The sequence below is a fragment of the Nerophis ophidion genome, linkage group LG28 (assembly GCF_033978795.1).
Source record: "Nerophis ophidion isolate RoL-2023_Sa linkage group LG28, RoL_Noph_v1.0, whole genome shotgun sequence".
In the NCBI taxonomy this organism is placed as follows: Eukaryota; Metazoa; Chordata; class Actinopteri; order Syngnathiformes; family Syngnathidae; genus Nerophis; species Nerophis ophidion.
Window position 1 is genome coordinate 12,438,419 of NC_084638.1, and position 16,366 is coordinate 12,454,784.

The 16,366-nt window shown below is 43.6% G+C and overlaps 2 protein-coding genes across 3 annotated transcripts in view; one reads left to right on the forward strand and one right to left on the reverse strand.

The window, feature by feature from the left end:
- LOC133545585 (gastrula zinc finger protein XlCGF28.1-like) overlaps positions 1 to 16,366 on the forward strand; it is a 118,694-nt gene that overhangs the window by 91,627 nt on the left and 10,701 nt on the right. The window lies entirely within an intron of this gene.
- Positions 1 to 16,366, reverse strand: part of LOC133545576 (zinc finger protein 391-like) — a 212,369-nt gene that overhangs the window by 4,216 nt on the left and 191,787 nt on the right. The gene's annotated exons all lie outside the window — the stretch shown is intronic.

Here is a 16,366-nt window from a genome sequence, read left to right on the forward strand (position 1 = left end):
AAACTGGATCTGGATCGGCATTTTCCCATGCCTTGCCGATACACATTTTTTGGCAAATATCGGCGGTCGATCCGATCCAAATATCGGATCGGGACAACCCTACTTATGATGGGCCTTTTTGAGGCACATGGCACTGTACAGTTCATCTAGAGAGGGGAGAGAGCAGCCAGTGATCTTCATGGCACTTTTTATGACCCTCTTAAGTGCATTTCGCTCTGCTCATAACATACACACATGCAGTATGTCAGCACACTCTCTATTGAGCAGCGGTTAAAAGACAAGCAGTTTTTGTGACAGATGGTTCTTTTTGAGGAGGCTCAGAAAGTAAAGTCTCTTCTATGCCTTTTTGATGGTCACTGAGGCGTTCGCACTCCTCGACAGGTCTTCCTCGATCTGGATGCCCAGGAATCTGAAGTTAGAAACCCTTACCACATAGTCCCCGTTGACGTACAGTGGTTGGATGTTTATCATTTTTTTACTTCCAGAAGTCCAAGATCAGCTCCTTCGTCTTGGTGGTGTTAAGGACCAGGTTGTTTTCCCTGCACCACCCAGTCAGCCGCTCTACTTCATTGCTGTAGCCCAGGGGTCACCAACGCGGTGCCCGCGGGCACCAGGTCGCCCATAAGGACCAGATGAGTCACCCGCTGGCCTGTTCTAAAAATAGCTCAAATAGCAGCACTTACCAGTGAGCTGCCTCTATTTTTTAAATTGTAGTTATTTACTAGTAAGCTGGTCTCGCTTTGCTCGACATTTTTAATTCTAAGACAAAACTCAAATAGAATTCGAAAATCCAACAAAATATTTTAAAGACTTTGTCTTCACTTGTTTAAATAAAATCATACATTTTTTTTACTTTGCTTCTTATAACTTTCAGAGAGACAATTTTAGAGAAAAAAATACAACCTTAAAAATGATTTTAGGATTTTTAAACACTTGTACCTTTTTACCTTTTAAATTCCTTCCTCTTCTTTCCTGACAATTTAAATCAATGTTCAAGTAGATGTATTTATTTATTGTAAAGAATAATAAATACATTTTAATTTAATTCTTAATTTCAGCTTCTGTTTTTTCGACAAAGAATATTTGTGAAATATTTAATTAAATATCATTAATTATTAATAATAACATAGAGTTAAAGGTAAATTGAACAAATTGGCTATTTCTGGCAATTTATTTAAGTGTGTATCAAACTGGTAGCCCTTCGCATTAATCAGTACCCAAGAAGTAGCTCTTGCTTTTAAAAAGGTTGGTGACCCCTGCTGTAGGCAGACTCATCCCTCCCAGAAATGAGTCCACCTACTGTGGTGTCGTCTGCAAATTTAATATTGGTATTGCTGGCATGAGTGTGGAGAGTGTAGAGTAGGGGGCTTAGCACGCAGCCCCTGTGGGGAGCCGGTGCTGATGCTGATGGATGCTTAGAGGTGGGAGCCTACTTCCACCCTCTGAGAGCGATTTGTCAGGAAGTCCAGGATCCAGTGGCAGATGGAGGAAGACCGTCCCAGCCCCGTCAGTTTGGGCACCAGTCTGTGGTGGAGGATGGTATTGAACGCAGAGCTAAAATCAAAAAAAGGGTAGCCTTTTTTGTCCCCAGCAATGATGTGCACCGCCTCAGGGTACGCAATTTGTTGACTGCTAATGGAGTCAAGTAACACCCTGAGTGCCGTACTAGTATGTCAAACAGCCGTTACCATGACAACATTAAACTCCCGTGGAAGGTAGATGAGTCTGCATTTCACAGTAACGTACTCCAAATCTGATGAACAGTGACTGGTAACAGTCTTGATGTTGGTGCACCAGCTGTTGTTGACGTAGATGCATAGCCCCCCTCCTCTGCTCTTACTGGAGTCTTTGGTTCTGTCATGCCGATGTGTTGTGCGGCCCGCTAGCTAGATAGCCATGTCCGAGATGAGCGGGTGAAGCCACGTCTCCGTGATGAGCAGAATGCAGCTGTCCCTAAACATCTTATTTGTGGCAATCTGCAGCTTCAGCTCGTCCAGCTTATTGCTAAATGAGCATCTTGCCGTGTCTTCCTAGCGACATCCTTGGGTTTAAAACTAATTTGACCAACTTCTCGGTGTATGGCCACCACCTTCGCCGATACAAGTGTGAGGCATGATTTATAATCTAGAACAAACTTTTACCAACTCAGAGTGGATGCAGCAGCAGCTCAGTAGCTAGTCTACCTCTCTGCGAGCAAGAAGCCGTTTCACTAAAAGTAGTTCCTTGAATTTGGCTCTTACAATTACAATGCTGCTAAAACTTGGCTAATATACAGGTCACTACAAGTAAATGGATTAATGTTGGCTATTTTAAAGGGGCTTTAAAGGCACAATAGAGGATTACCATTACCTATAATGTTAGCCGCGTTGTACTAGCAGTTTTTAACTACTTAGCATACATATTGGATGACATCTAGATGTTGTACTTACTTGGACTGTGATGAAGCTGTGAGGACTCAGGTGGTTTGTCTTCATGCCCTTCCGTCTTCACAGAGACAACAACAGTGGAAACTTGCTGAGATCCGCCTCCTCCTGCCCTGGAACAAACTCTTCCTCCTGAGTAACCCAAAGATCCTCCTTTTCTTCTTTAAGGTGGGGGGGCTGTGGATCCTCCTCCTGCTGAAGGGGACGTTCTTCTTGACGAGCGTTCATCTGTTGGACGTCCGCAAGACAACACAAACAAACTTCAGCTCAGATTTGTCAAATATTTTTTTGTCTATCAAATATAATATTTTCCAAGTGGACTGACACCAATTTGTGGTGATGTTCTTCTACACATGGAATAATCATCAGTTATTGATTATTATGAATTGTGTAATTGATCTTGTTTTCTCCATTTACATTAATTATTGATAAAAAGTAACAACTTATAGAAACCTCCTGCTGGGATTTTAATACCGTCATGACTGCATGAAGTCAGTCTGCACAAATAAAAGTTTCATTGTGCTGCAGCATCAAGTGACGCCAACTCGCTCCTCCTACTACCAACCTACCAGCCGACCTTGACGTGCACCTTCAAAATAGTCCCACCTTACGTCAACGGTGACCAGGACTGCAGAGCTGTGGCCAGTTGGCTTAACTTTTACACGCAATATCCTCTCCTTGTTCTTCCTTCTACAAAAGCAACATTTTTAACCCAACAGAAAACAAACAGAAGTGCAGCGAAGCACGTGTAACAAGTGCCAGCGAGTGTGACCGTGCGATAGTATGTTGGTTGAACCTCACTCACACCTTAAGAAATGTACTGGCGTGAGAATTTATATACCCACTATATTGCCAAAAGAATTTGGCCACCCATCCAAATGATGAGAATCAGGTGTTCTAATAACTTATAATATCAAACACTTAGGCATGGAGACAGTTTCTACAAACATTTTGTGAATAAATGGGCCGCTCTCAGTGATTTCCAGCATGGAACTGTCATAGGATGCCACCTGTGCAACAAATCCAGTCGTGAAATGTCCTCGGTCCTAAATATTCCAAAGTCAACTTTATTACATGAAAAGTGAAGAGTTTGGGAACAACTCAGCCATCAAGTGGTAGGCCACGTAAACGGACAGAGAGGGGTCAGCAGATGCTGAAGCACATAGTGCAAAGACTTTCTGCACAGTCGGTTGCTACAGAGCTCCCAACTTCATGTGACCTTCCAATTAACCCACGTACAGTAGGCAGAGAGCTTCATGGAATGGCTTTCCATGGCCGTTCAGCTGAATCCAAGCCATACATCACCAAGTCCAATGCAAAGCGTGGGATGCAGTGGTGTAAAGCACGTAGCCACTGGACTCTAGAGCAGTGGAGACGCCTTCTCTGGACTGATGAGTTACGCTTTTTCCATCTGGCAGTCTGATGGGCCAGTCTGGGTTTGGAGGTTGCCAGGAGAACGCTACATTTTCGATGGCATTGGGCCGAGTGCGAAATTTGGTGGGGAAGGAATTATGGTGTGGGTTTGGTTTTTCAGGAGTTGGGCTTTGCCCCTTAGTTCCAGTGAAAGGAACTTTGAATGCTCCAGGATACTAAAACATATTGGACAATTCCTTGGGATGGCACTTCAAGTTCATATGTGAGTAAAAGCAGGTGGCCAAATACTTTTGGCAATATAGTGTATATACATATATATATATATATATATATATATATATATATATATATACATACATACATACAGATATATATATATGTGTGTGTGTGTATCTTAGAATATTTGGATACCTCATGCTTTGATTACAAACAATATATTGATGCATGTTCAATCTGTGTGCACTATATTAAAGCCATTTTTAATATTTATTTAATTAAATATTTATTTTTGTCTAACTGAATGAGCATTAATTGCTTACAATTGTGCAAATAGTGTATTCGTAATAACATGCATCAGTTGATTTAACTTCCATTGTTACGTCTGTTCGGCTTTGTGATGCCGGGTTCGATTCCCTCGAGGATGCGTCGAAATTGAACACAGCAAAGGTAAGATAAACAGATTTATTTAAATAACAAAAAGAGCTATATAACAAAAATGCTAGAGCTAGTAGAATAAAACAAACAAAGGACGCTAGCATAAAAGCTAGGATTTTTACAAAAGTGAGAACTAAACTGGCACATAGACACATTAAAGAGAAAAACAAAACATACAGCATGAGAGCTGGAATAAACAAATGGCTGAGCGTGAAAAGCTAGCGAGAATATACATACGATGTAGAGTGCAGGCGTAACTTGTTGCGTGAAAGCAAATTATGAACCCAGGCTGAATAAACAAAAGAGGACGGCTTATAAAGTGACGGTGTTTATCTGTAGCAGGTGTGCAGGGCGTGAGCAGCAGGTGAACTGATGAGTGACCATGGTGACAAAGCAAACAGGAAATAAGGAGTCGGAGAAATATACAAAATAGAAAAATAAATCGTGTAGATCTGAGCAGCAGATCGCAACAGTATTCCCCCCCAACAAAAGACAGATACCAGATGTCTCAAAACACACAAACAAAAACTTGAACCCCCTCTCCAAAACCATAAAGTTCACAAACGAAGGGAGGGCGGAGGGAGGCCACGGTGGAGGGTCGCCAGATCGCATGTCCCCGAATCCACCGAGGACACATCATGTGGCGGCGGCGGGTGGAACGCCGCTGCCAAAAAAGTTTTGGCGGGCGACCTCGAAAAGGCCACATTAGTGGCCGCCTCGTAGGATGAGGTGCCCGGCGAGGCGGACGACCCGGGCACGGCTACATCCGTGGCCGACATGGAGGAGGGAGTGTCTGGCGAGGAGGACGACCTCGCAGAGGCCACGCCCGTGGTCGACGACGCCTCAGCACCGAAATCCCAGCAGGCTTGGAAGCAGCAGACGAGGGTGCGGGGACTGCAGCCAAAGCAGGCCCGAGTGCAGCTGGCGAGGATGATGCGGGTGCTGCTGCCGAAGAAGGCGTCGGAGGCGGCGTGGTAGCCGCAGGAGTCGTCGGCGTAGAAGCAGACGGCGACGTCGTCGTAGGCGTGACTGGTGTGGACTCCAGCCTCATCGTCGGTGTCGGCTCCAGCCCCTTCGTCGGCGGTGCCGGTGCTTGGCGGCGTGGAGCTGGTACAGATACCACTTGTCGAGGTCCTGGAGTGGGCTCCAGCCCTGTCGTCGACGCAGGTGTATGCTCCAGCTCTGGAGCTGGAGTGCGCTCCAGCTTTGGAACTGGTGGTGGAGTGCACTCCAGCTTAGGAACTGGTGCTGGCTTGAGAACCAGGCTAAAGTCAGTTTCTGGTGCGAGAACCAGACTAGAGCTTGGTGCTGGTATGTGAACCAGCCTCAGATTTGGTGCTGGCTTGAGAACCAGGCTAGAGTCTAAAACTGGTGTGAGAACCAGGCTACAAAAAATTTCTGGTGTGAAAACCAGGTGAAAATTGGATTCCGGCGTGAAAACCAGGTTAGAGTCATGTGCTGGTGTGAGAACCAGACTGGGAAAAGTGCAGAACACCGGTGGTGGAGGACGTGCTGGAGGTAATGACCTCGCGAGTCCTAACACCAGTGGAGGAGGTCTACTTGGTCGTTGGGATTTGACCGGGGGAAACACAGGTGGAGGAGGTCTACAAGGCCGTTGAGACTTGGCCGGGGGAAAAACAGGTGGAGGAGGTCTACAAGGCCGTTGAGATTTGGCCGGGGGAAACACAGGTGGAGGTCTACTAGGAGGAGCTAAGCGTTTAGCGGGCCGAAAAACAGGTAAAGGTGGCCTACATGGAGGTTTTTGTTTAGCAGTTTTAAGAACAGGTAGCATCTGCGCTACCTCCGCAACACAGCTATAGGCCATAGGCCCCCCCTCCAGACGGGAATCCCAGACCCGTTCCCTGTGGTCAGGGACTGGCCATAAGGGAGGGTGGTGGGAGGTTTGGAGGCGGGCAGACTCCTCCCCTTTAACTTGTACACAATTAGAAGGCGAAAAAACACTATACTTGGGCGGTGAAAGAGGTTTAAACGGTGGGGTAGAAGAAAAACTAGGTGACTGAGGTTGACTAGAATAATGAGAAAAAATATCCTGATAATTATGTATTTTATCATAAATGTTATTGGTATTCGAAAAAGGTTGGGAATGAGAATTACTGTCCACAATATAAAAATCTTCTGAAAAAATGTCATCAACAGAGGCCGGTGTTGCGTCACCGGTGGGCGTTCCCCAAATGTCGTCATCGCTTGTGTCAGAAAAAGTGTCATGGCAGCTGAAGGAATGATTTGAAAAAAAACAAGCAGGATTACCGGTAATGATGGGTGAATCCTGGACGGGGTGAAACTTGCTGTGTCCATGGGGAGGAATAAGTGGTGCTGGAACATTACCGCCGCGCGGGGGACCACTCCACTGGACCCCCCGCCTCTTCGGGGCAGCGCGAACGGCTTCGGAGGAGACTTCAGGCCCACAGCCGAGTCTTTCCTGCTCCCAAGCCATGAGCTCCAACCACAACCCTAAGTCGAAGGGTTCCTTCCTCTGGTTCGACGCGAGGGAATTCTTTATTGCTGGGTTCATACGGTTACGTCTGTTCGGCATTGTGATGCCGGGTTCGATTCCCTCGAGGATGCGTCGAAATTGAACACAGCAAAGGTAAGATAAACAGATTTATTTAAATAACAAAAAGAGCTATTTAATAAAAGTGCTAGAGCTACTAGAATAAAACAAACAAAGGACGCTAGCATAAAAGCTAGGATATACAAAAATGAGAACTAAACTGGCACATAGACACATTAAAGAGAAAAACAAAACATACAGCATGAGAGCTGGAATAAACAAATGGCTGAGCGTGAAAAGCTAGCGAGAATATACATACGATGTAGAGTGCAGGCGTAACTTGTTGCGTGAAAGCAAATTATGAACCCAGGCTGAACAAACAAAAGGGGACGGCTTATAAAGTGACGGTGATTATCTGTAGTAGGTGTGCGGGGCGTGAGCAGCAGGTGAACTGATGAGTGACCATGGTGACAAAGCAAACAGGAAATAAGGAGTCGGAGAAATATACAAAATAGAAAAATAAATCGTGTAGATCTGAGCAGCAGATCGCAACATCCATGATATGTCTGCCCGAATGCAGCTGAGATAGGCTCCCTCTGCAACCCCAAAAAGGGACAAGCGGTGGGACAATGGATGGGTGGATGTCATCAGGGTAATAGAAGTGCTTGAAAACAACATCATTTGTATTTATTGCTAATAAAGTTAGCACCAGCACAAAGTAGACTATTGCAATGTATGTGTAATACATTATATTACACTGTCATAATAATCCATCCATACATCCATCATTTTCTACCACTAATTCCCTTTGGGGTAATAATAATAAAATGTCTATCCTGTAAAGCGTCTTTGAGTGCACTGAAAAGCGCTGTATCAAATACAATGTTGTAATAGATTGGTCTATGTGTGTATGTTGCCATCTCCTGGTCAATGTTGGTCATAGCATACTGGGGTTGCTTTTTGGTTGGCCAACGTTTTACGTTGTTGTTGTACACTTGACAGCAAGTGAGTGAGTCTGTTCTGAAGTCACAGTAAACAAAATGCAACTTCATCACCTTGCCTGTTTATTGCCTCCCATTCAATATATCACAAATGGCGACGAGGATTTAAAACAGTGGTTCCCAAAGTGGGCAGTACCGCCCCCCTGGGGGCGGTGGAACGATCTGGGGGGGCGGTGAGGAAGAAGGGGGCGGTAGGGGAGCGGCAGTCCGAAGTCGAAGTCAAAAGTTCGAACGTTTGTTTGACGATTTGTACACAACACGTGCAGCAGGACGAGTCAGTGGACGACGCATCAGGGTCCGGTTACCACACGCCGCTCTGGCCCAGTCAGATCCGACAGCATGGACTACAAAAGCAAAAGCTCAGGTTTGTAATTTCAAGCTTGTAATGTTCAGAATATTATCTTAGAATAAAAACCGCATTCTGGCGGTCAACATCATCTTGAGTTCAAGTCAACATGAAATTGGGGACTCGCCAGAATGCGCCGTGTTGTGTTGTGTTGAGCTGGTTAGGGTGGTGCATTCACTGATATATATTGTTACGAATGTATATGACTTTGTACCTGTGTGTGCATGTGTGTGTGTGTGTGTGTGTGTGTGTGTGTGTGTGTGTGTGTGTGTGTGTGTGTGTGTGTGTGTGTGTGTGTGTGTGTGTGTGCATATATGCGTGTTCGCGCGTGTGTCATTGTGTGGGTGGCGAGGGTTGCTGAAACAGTTAAAACTGCTAAAAAATAAATTGGTTTACTAAATTGGGTTTTATTTGTGAAATACACATTTGTGTTTAACATTTCTCTTTTCAAATTGCAGCATACCAAATATCAAGAAAGAGGTGTTTGTTTCTATATGTGTCTGTGGGGGGGGGGGGGGGGGGGGCGCTAGGAATTCACTGGGGAGCCAAGGGGGCGCCAGCCTGCAAAAGTTTGGGAACCATTGATTTAAAAGAAGCCCACTGCGTGAGGGGACTTTAGAGGAGCGCTGTGCACTGGTCGTAGGTAAGGCTGAAGAATAGCCTACTTTGTGGAGGAACCGGGCACGTGTCGGAGTAGCAGTGCACCGGATGCTAACATGGCTCTGACAGTGGGTCGCATCGATGAATACAATGATTCAAAGGAGGATTTTGATTCATATCTGGAGCGTTTGGAGCAGTGGATGCTGGCTAACGAGATTGAAGGGGACAAGAAGGTGTGTGTTTTCCTTTCTGTTATTGGAGCAGACACTTATAAGCTGCTGAAGAACCTTACGTCTCCGGCATTGCCAAGTACTTTAGGGTATGATGTGCTGAAGAGGGTGCTATGTGGACATAATAAGTTCGCACCTGTTGTGATAGCAGAGCGTTTCCGCTTTCAGAAACGTAATCAGAAGGAAGGAGAAGCTGTTTCTGATTACATTGTGGCTTTGAGACAGTTGTCAGCAACCTGCAATTTTGGACAATATTTAGACGATGCCATGAGAGATCGTTTTGTGAGTGGATTACGTTCTGATGCAGTGCAACGCAGGCTGTTGTCTGAAAGGGACCTGACGTTTCCCCGTGCTTGTGAAATTGCAGTCTCTATGGAGCTTGCTTCCAAAAATACAATGGAGTTTTCTGGACACAGTGGACCTCACCAGGTAAATGCCCTGTCAAGTGTTTCTCATTTTTCTGAGAAGGGGAGGAAAGGACAGTTCAGATGGAAAAATAATAACAAAGCAAAGGAATACAAAGGAGGCAAAAGAGACACAGGGGGACAGCAAACATGCTACAGATGTGGTGGGAAGCACTCACCACATGACTGCAGATTTAAAAATGAAAAGTGTCATGCTTGCTCCAAAATTGGACACATTGCCCGTGCATGCAGGAAGACTGAAGGCCAATCTTCAACTCAGTCTGTTGAAACTGAAGGGAGTGCATCTAGAAGCGGTGATGAGGCAGAACTTTTTGGATTGTACGCAGTTGACTCTACCTCAAACTGGGAAAAAGGTTACACAGTGGATATTGTACTGGGAAACAAGAGCACCACAATGTTACTGGACACAGGTTCAGCAGTGTCAGTAGTTTCTGACAGCTTTTACCAGGCAAACCTCACTCAATTTCCTTTGAAACCAGTTTTCGAGTTAAAGTTGAAATCATATTCAGGCCAAAGGATTGCTGTTCGAGGGTACATCATGTTACCAGTACAGTACGAGGACCAGCAAGTGACACTTCCACTGGTCATTGTACAGGGAAGCAGACCTGCACTGATTGGCCGTAACTGGCTAAAAAAGCTACGGCTGAACTGGAAACATATTTTCACTGTACAAAAGGTGCAGAAAAGGACGCATGGTAACACAGGAGTACAGGAGGTGATAGAGAGACATCAGGCAGTGTTCTCAGAGGGCCAAGGCTGTATCACAGGGTTTAAAGCTAAAATACGCACCAAACCTGATACCACACCAATTTTCTGCAAGGCTCGCCCAGTTCCTTACGCACTAAAGGAAGCTGTAGAGAGAGAGCTAGAGAGGTTGGAGAGTGAAAAAGTGATTTCAAAGATTGACACTAGCGAGTGGGCAGCTCCAATAGTCACAGTACCTAAGGTTGACAAAACGATCAGGATTTGTAGTGACTACAAGCTTAGTGTTAATCAATGCATTGAAGAGCAGACCTATCCATTATCGAATACGGAAGATCTATTCGCTACATTAGCAGGAGGTACATCTTTCAGCAAACTGGATCTGTCACACGCCTACCAACAACTACAGTTGGATGAAGAGTCAGAAAAGTATCTGACAATAAACACATATAAGGGTCTGTACAAGTATCATCACCTCAGTTATGGAGTTTCGAGTGCTCCTGCAATATTTCAGTCTGTTATGGACCAGATTCTGCAAGGGATGGACCATGTGACATGTTTTTTGGATGACATACTCGTTACAGCTTCTTCGGAGGAGGAGCATTTGACAAGACTGGATAATGTTCTCACACGTTTGGAGAAGCATGGAATCAGGGTGAAGCTATCAAAATGTCAGTTTTTCCAGAGCAGTGTCGAGTATTTGGGACATTGCATTGATAAGACTGGGTTACATCCCACAGAAGAAAAGGTGACTGCCATAACCAATGCACCTGAGCCCACAAATGTAACAGAACTGAAGTCTTTCTTGGGTCTTCTGAACTATTACAGCAGATTCCTGCAAAATCCCTCTACTGTGCTGGAGCCTCTGCACAACCTACTTAAAAAGGACTCAAAGTGGATTTGGACAGTTGAATGTGCAAAAGCATTTGAAGATGCAAAGCAACTTCTACTGCAGAACAAAGTGCTGGTACACTACAACACCCGCCTGCCACTGCGAATTGCATGTGATGCTTCGCCTTATGGAGTTGGTGCTGTAATTTCACATGTAACAGAAGATGGAGAAGAGCGACCTGTTGCATTTGCCTCAAGGACACTCACTGAACCAGAAAGGAAGTATGCCCAAATTGAAAAGGAGGCACTTGCTATCATTTTTGGAGTAAAGAAATTTCATAAATACCTTTACGGAAGGAAATTCACGCTGATCACTGATCATAAGCCACTGTTGGCCATCCTGGGGCAGTTCCAACATTGGCAGCATTAAGAATGCAACGCTGGGCACTTATTCTCATGGCCTACAATTATGAGATTGAGTATAAAAAGTCAGCTGATCATGCTAGTAGGGATGAACAACACAGCAGTGGAGGGAAGTATCTTCTATTTTTCATACTTGGATGAACTTCCTGTGTGTGCAAAAGACATTGAGAGTGCTACTCTTAAAGATCCTGTGCTAAGTAAGGTGTGGAACTACACATTAAATGGCTGGCCAAGTTATGTGGAAGATGTAGCATTGAGGCCTTACTTGTACGCAGACAGGAGTTGTCAGCAGATCAAGGCTGCATTCTCTGGGGACAGCAAGTCATCATACCCCCAGGTTATCGACAGAGATTACTGGAGGATCTCCATCATGAACATCCAGGTATTTGCCGTATGAAGGCTCTTGCCCGCAGTTACCTTTGGTGGCCAGGCTGTGATGGTGAAATTCAAGAACTGGTGAACAAGTGCTCAGTCTGCCAAGCAGTACAGAAAATGCCAGCTGTAGCACCGTTACATCCTTGGCGGTGGCCAGAAAGAGTGTGGCAAAGAATTCACATTGATTTTGCAGAGAAAGATAAACAGTATTTTTTGGTTGTTATTGATAGCCATTCAAAGTGGTTAGAGGTTTTTCCCATGTCCTCCACCACTTCTCACAACACCATTAAAGTGCTGCGCTGTCTGTTTGCATCGTATGGACTGCCAAAAGAGCTAGTTTCAGACAATGGCCCACAGCTGGTGGCAAAAGAGTTTACTCAGTTCCTGGAGGGTAATGGAGTAAAACACACTGCTGTACCGGCTTACCACCCAGCATCAAATGGAGCAGCAGAGAGATCAGTACAAATCTTGAAACGGTCTCTGATGAAGAATGTGCTGGAAGCAGACAGCAAGTCTTCCTTGTCACTCAGTCACAGACTTGCAAATTTCCTTCTCATGTACCGCAGTACACCCCACACAGTGACGGGACGTATTCCAGCCGAGTTATTCCTGAAACGCCAGTTGAGGACTCGTTTCAGTTTGCTCAAGCCGGACCTTGCCAGACGGATCGAAGGAAAACAAGCAGCGCAGAAGCTTTATCATGACAAAAGGGCTCCCCCTATTCGCCTTTTCCTGGCGGGAGAGGTTGTTCGGATCAGAAATTTCAGGGACGGAGTGGAAAAATGGATTAAAGCAAAAATACTGAAAAGACTGGGAACTGTCACTTACCTGATCCAAGCGGGACAGAGACAGCGCACTGTGCATGTGGATCACATGTTACCATGGCGAGAGAACATGGAGAGACTGCCAGTTATCTTGTCTCCACCAGTTGCAGAAAATGTGCCATCAGTACAACTGGAGAGTGCTATGTCAATTCCATCACCAGGACCATCAGTGAGTCAGACACAAACAAGTCTCAACACTGAAGTAGATTCAAGTCCTGCTGAGTTGCCATCATCAGAATTCAGATCACCCACAACAAAAACCCCACCCGTGATCCGCAGGTATCCAGAAAGGGTTCGAGTGCCACCAAACAAACTGAATCTCTGACAACAGTATAAAAAGCTGTGTTAAAGGTGTATGAATACTATTTGTATAATACATATGTTGTTGTTACAAGTTACAAATGAGGGTTAAGTGTTCAGTACTAAAAAAAAAATATATATATATATATATATGGCATAAGTAGTTTTTCTAATTGAGCCTGCTGCATTTTTGGTTGGGTTGTTTTTATTTTGAGTAACTTCTAAAATTCTAAAAGGGGAGGAATGTAATAGATTGGTCTATGTGTGTATGTTGCCATCTCCTGGTCAATGTTGGTCATAGCATACTGGGTTTGCTTTTTGGGTGGCCAACGTTTTACGTTGTTGTTGTACACTTGACGGCAAGTGAGTGAGTCTGTTCAGAAGTCACAGTAAACGAGACATAACTTCATCACCTTGCCTGTTTATTGTCTCCCATTCAATATATCACAAATGTATTATTATTATTGTTATTATAATAACATGTGACTTTTTCCAGACTTAAATTACGAGACGTTCGTTTCTTTCTAGTAACAAATATTCAATGATGTTAAGCGTGACTGTAATATACAGCAACAAACAGTTAAAGTATTAAATAAGTCAATATAATTCTCACAGGCTTCACGGTGGCAGAGGGGTTAGTGCGTCTGCCTCACAGTACGAAGGTCCTGCAGTCCTGGGTTCAAATCCAGGCTCGGGATCTTTCTGTGTGGAGTTTGCATGTTCTCCCCGTGAATGCGTGGGTTCCCTCCGGGTACTCCGGCTTCCTCCCACTTCCAAAGACATGCACCTGGGGATAGGTTGATTGGCAACACTAAATTGGCCCTAGTGTGTGAATGTGAGTGTGAATGTTGTCTGTCTATTTGTGTTGGCCCTGCGATGAGGTGGCGACTTGTCCAGGGTGTACCCCGCCTTCCGCCCGATTGTAGCTGAGATAGGCGCCAGCGCCCCCCGCGACCCCGAAAGGGAATAAGCGGTAGAAAATGGATGGATGGATGGATAATTCTCACAGAGAACATATAAAATACACTCCTCAAAATAAAACGCTAGCATTTGCTACAAAGACCAGCTAGCGGGCTAACAATATCACGATAGCTTCGAACAACATATCAGGTAAATAACAGAAATAATATAAAAATATATAATTTATATTACCTCATAAGCCGCATGTAGAAGAGAGGAGTGGAATATATTCTTCCTATTGTTACACCAGCAACTCTTCTACTTCTTCTTCTTTTGTTTTTATGGCGGTTGGCAAGCAACCTTCTGGTGTGCATTACCGCCACCTACTGTAATGGAGTGTGGACCGAGGTGGATCCCTACTCTATATTCTTTTATTTAACCCAGTGTTTTTTAAATATGTGTATATTGCTTTATATCCTATGTTTTCTGAATGCAATCCTAATATACCTCCCACTTCTAATCTAATATTTTCTTTTACTAACTTATTTTCCAGTATTTCTCTTTCTCTATTATATTTCCTACATTGTATTAAGACATGGTCAACATTTTCTATCTGGTGGCAAAAATCACACAGCCCTGTAGTATGTTTGCCTATCAATTTTAGTGAACTATTTAGATATGTATGGCCTAATCTCATTCTAGTAATAATGTCTTCTTCTTTCCTATTTCTACCCCCTCCTCTCATTACACCTACCTTCCTCTGGACTTTGTAAAACTCTCTACCTTTTGTTTCCTTATTCCAATTATCCTGCCACTTTTTATTGTGTTCTATCTTAATTATGCTCTTCACTTCTTCTTTACTGTGCTTAATCTCCATGTTTACTTCTGTTTTAGTGGTTGCTTGTTTTGCGTATCTATCAGCTAACTCATTTCCCTCAACTCCTACATGAGCAGGAACCCAGAGAAATGTTACCACACCTCCCGCTTTATTTATTCTATAGATTGCCTGAACTATTTCATAAACTATATCTAGTCTTGTTTCTGATGTTATGTTTTTTATGCTCGTCAATGCACTGCTGGAGTCCGAGCACACGACTACTTTCCTAGCTTTGTTTTCCTCTATCCAGTTAACTGCCATATAAATTGCTACCAATTCCCCCATAAAAACAGATAGTTTATCACTAATTCTTTTATTCAACACTATATTTCTCTGTGGGATAACTGCAGCAGCTCCTACTTTACTATTTAAAGTTTTTGATGCATCTGTGTATATCATAATATTATCAAAAAACATTTCCTCAATCTGTTGTTCTATTTGGTAACTATTTAAATGTCTGTTTTTCAGTAACTGCATGTCTACCTTTGGGTTTTCATACATCCACGGTGGTATTGCAGGAATTGGTACTGTAGGGCTCACTTTAATATTGTCAATTTGTGTTTTTTTACATATATCTCCTATAATCCACCCAAAACTATTAATTTTTTTCTTCCCTTTTTCTTGGCAATTTATTAGCACTTGACGGGTTGGATGTCCTTGCTTGGATCCGTTTAAGTTTGCCCAATAAACTGCTGAGAGTTGATCTCTCCTCATGTCCAAAGGGTTTTCATTCATTTCTACTTGTAATGCTGCCACTGGAGTGGATTTAGTAGCTCCACAACATAATCTTAACGCCTGCGACTGGATCCGGTCTATTTTCTCAAGTAGAGTTTTTGAAGCAGATTGATAAATAATGCATCCGTAGTCGATAACAGATGGAATTAAAGTGATATATATTGTTTTCAATGTCAACCTATCAGCCCCCCAATCTTTACCCCTTAAAGCCCTCATTATATTTAACACCTTTTTACTTTTCTCCACTATCTTGCTAATGTGGGTTGACCAGTTAATATTTTTATCAAACCATATTCCTAAATATTTAAATACTTGTACCTCTTCTATGTTTTCTCCATAGAGTTTTATTTGGAGCTTGTTTTGTACTTTCCTCTTCGTAAAATTTATGACTTTTGTCTTTCCAACAGAGAATCTTAAACCCCAAGCCATCCCCCAGTCTTGAACATTATTTACCACTTTTTGAATCTTCTTTTCTATATGATTTGTATTTCTACCTCTCTTCCACATCACTCCATCATCAGCAAACAATGCCACCTCCACTAACCCTTCCACTTCACTAAAAACTTCATTTATCATGATGGCAAATAGTACTGGACTTATTATACTCCCTTGTGGGGTCCCATTTTCCACTTCGTATTCTCTGCTATATTCATTCTCTATTTTTACTAATAATGTTCTACTTGTTAAAAAGTATTTTATCCATCTGTACATTCTTCCTCTAATCCCAATCCTATTTAGTTTCATCAGCAACCCCTGTTTCCACAACATATCATACGCTTTCTCTATGTCAAAAAATACCGCAATTATACTTTCTTTATTTATTTGTCCCTTTCT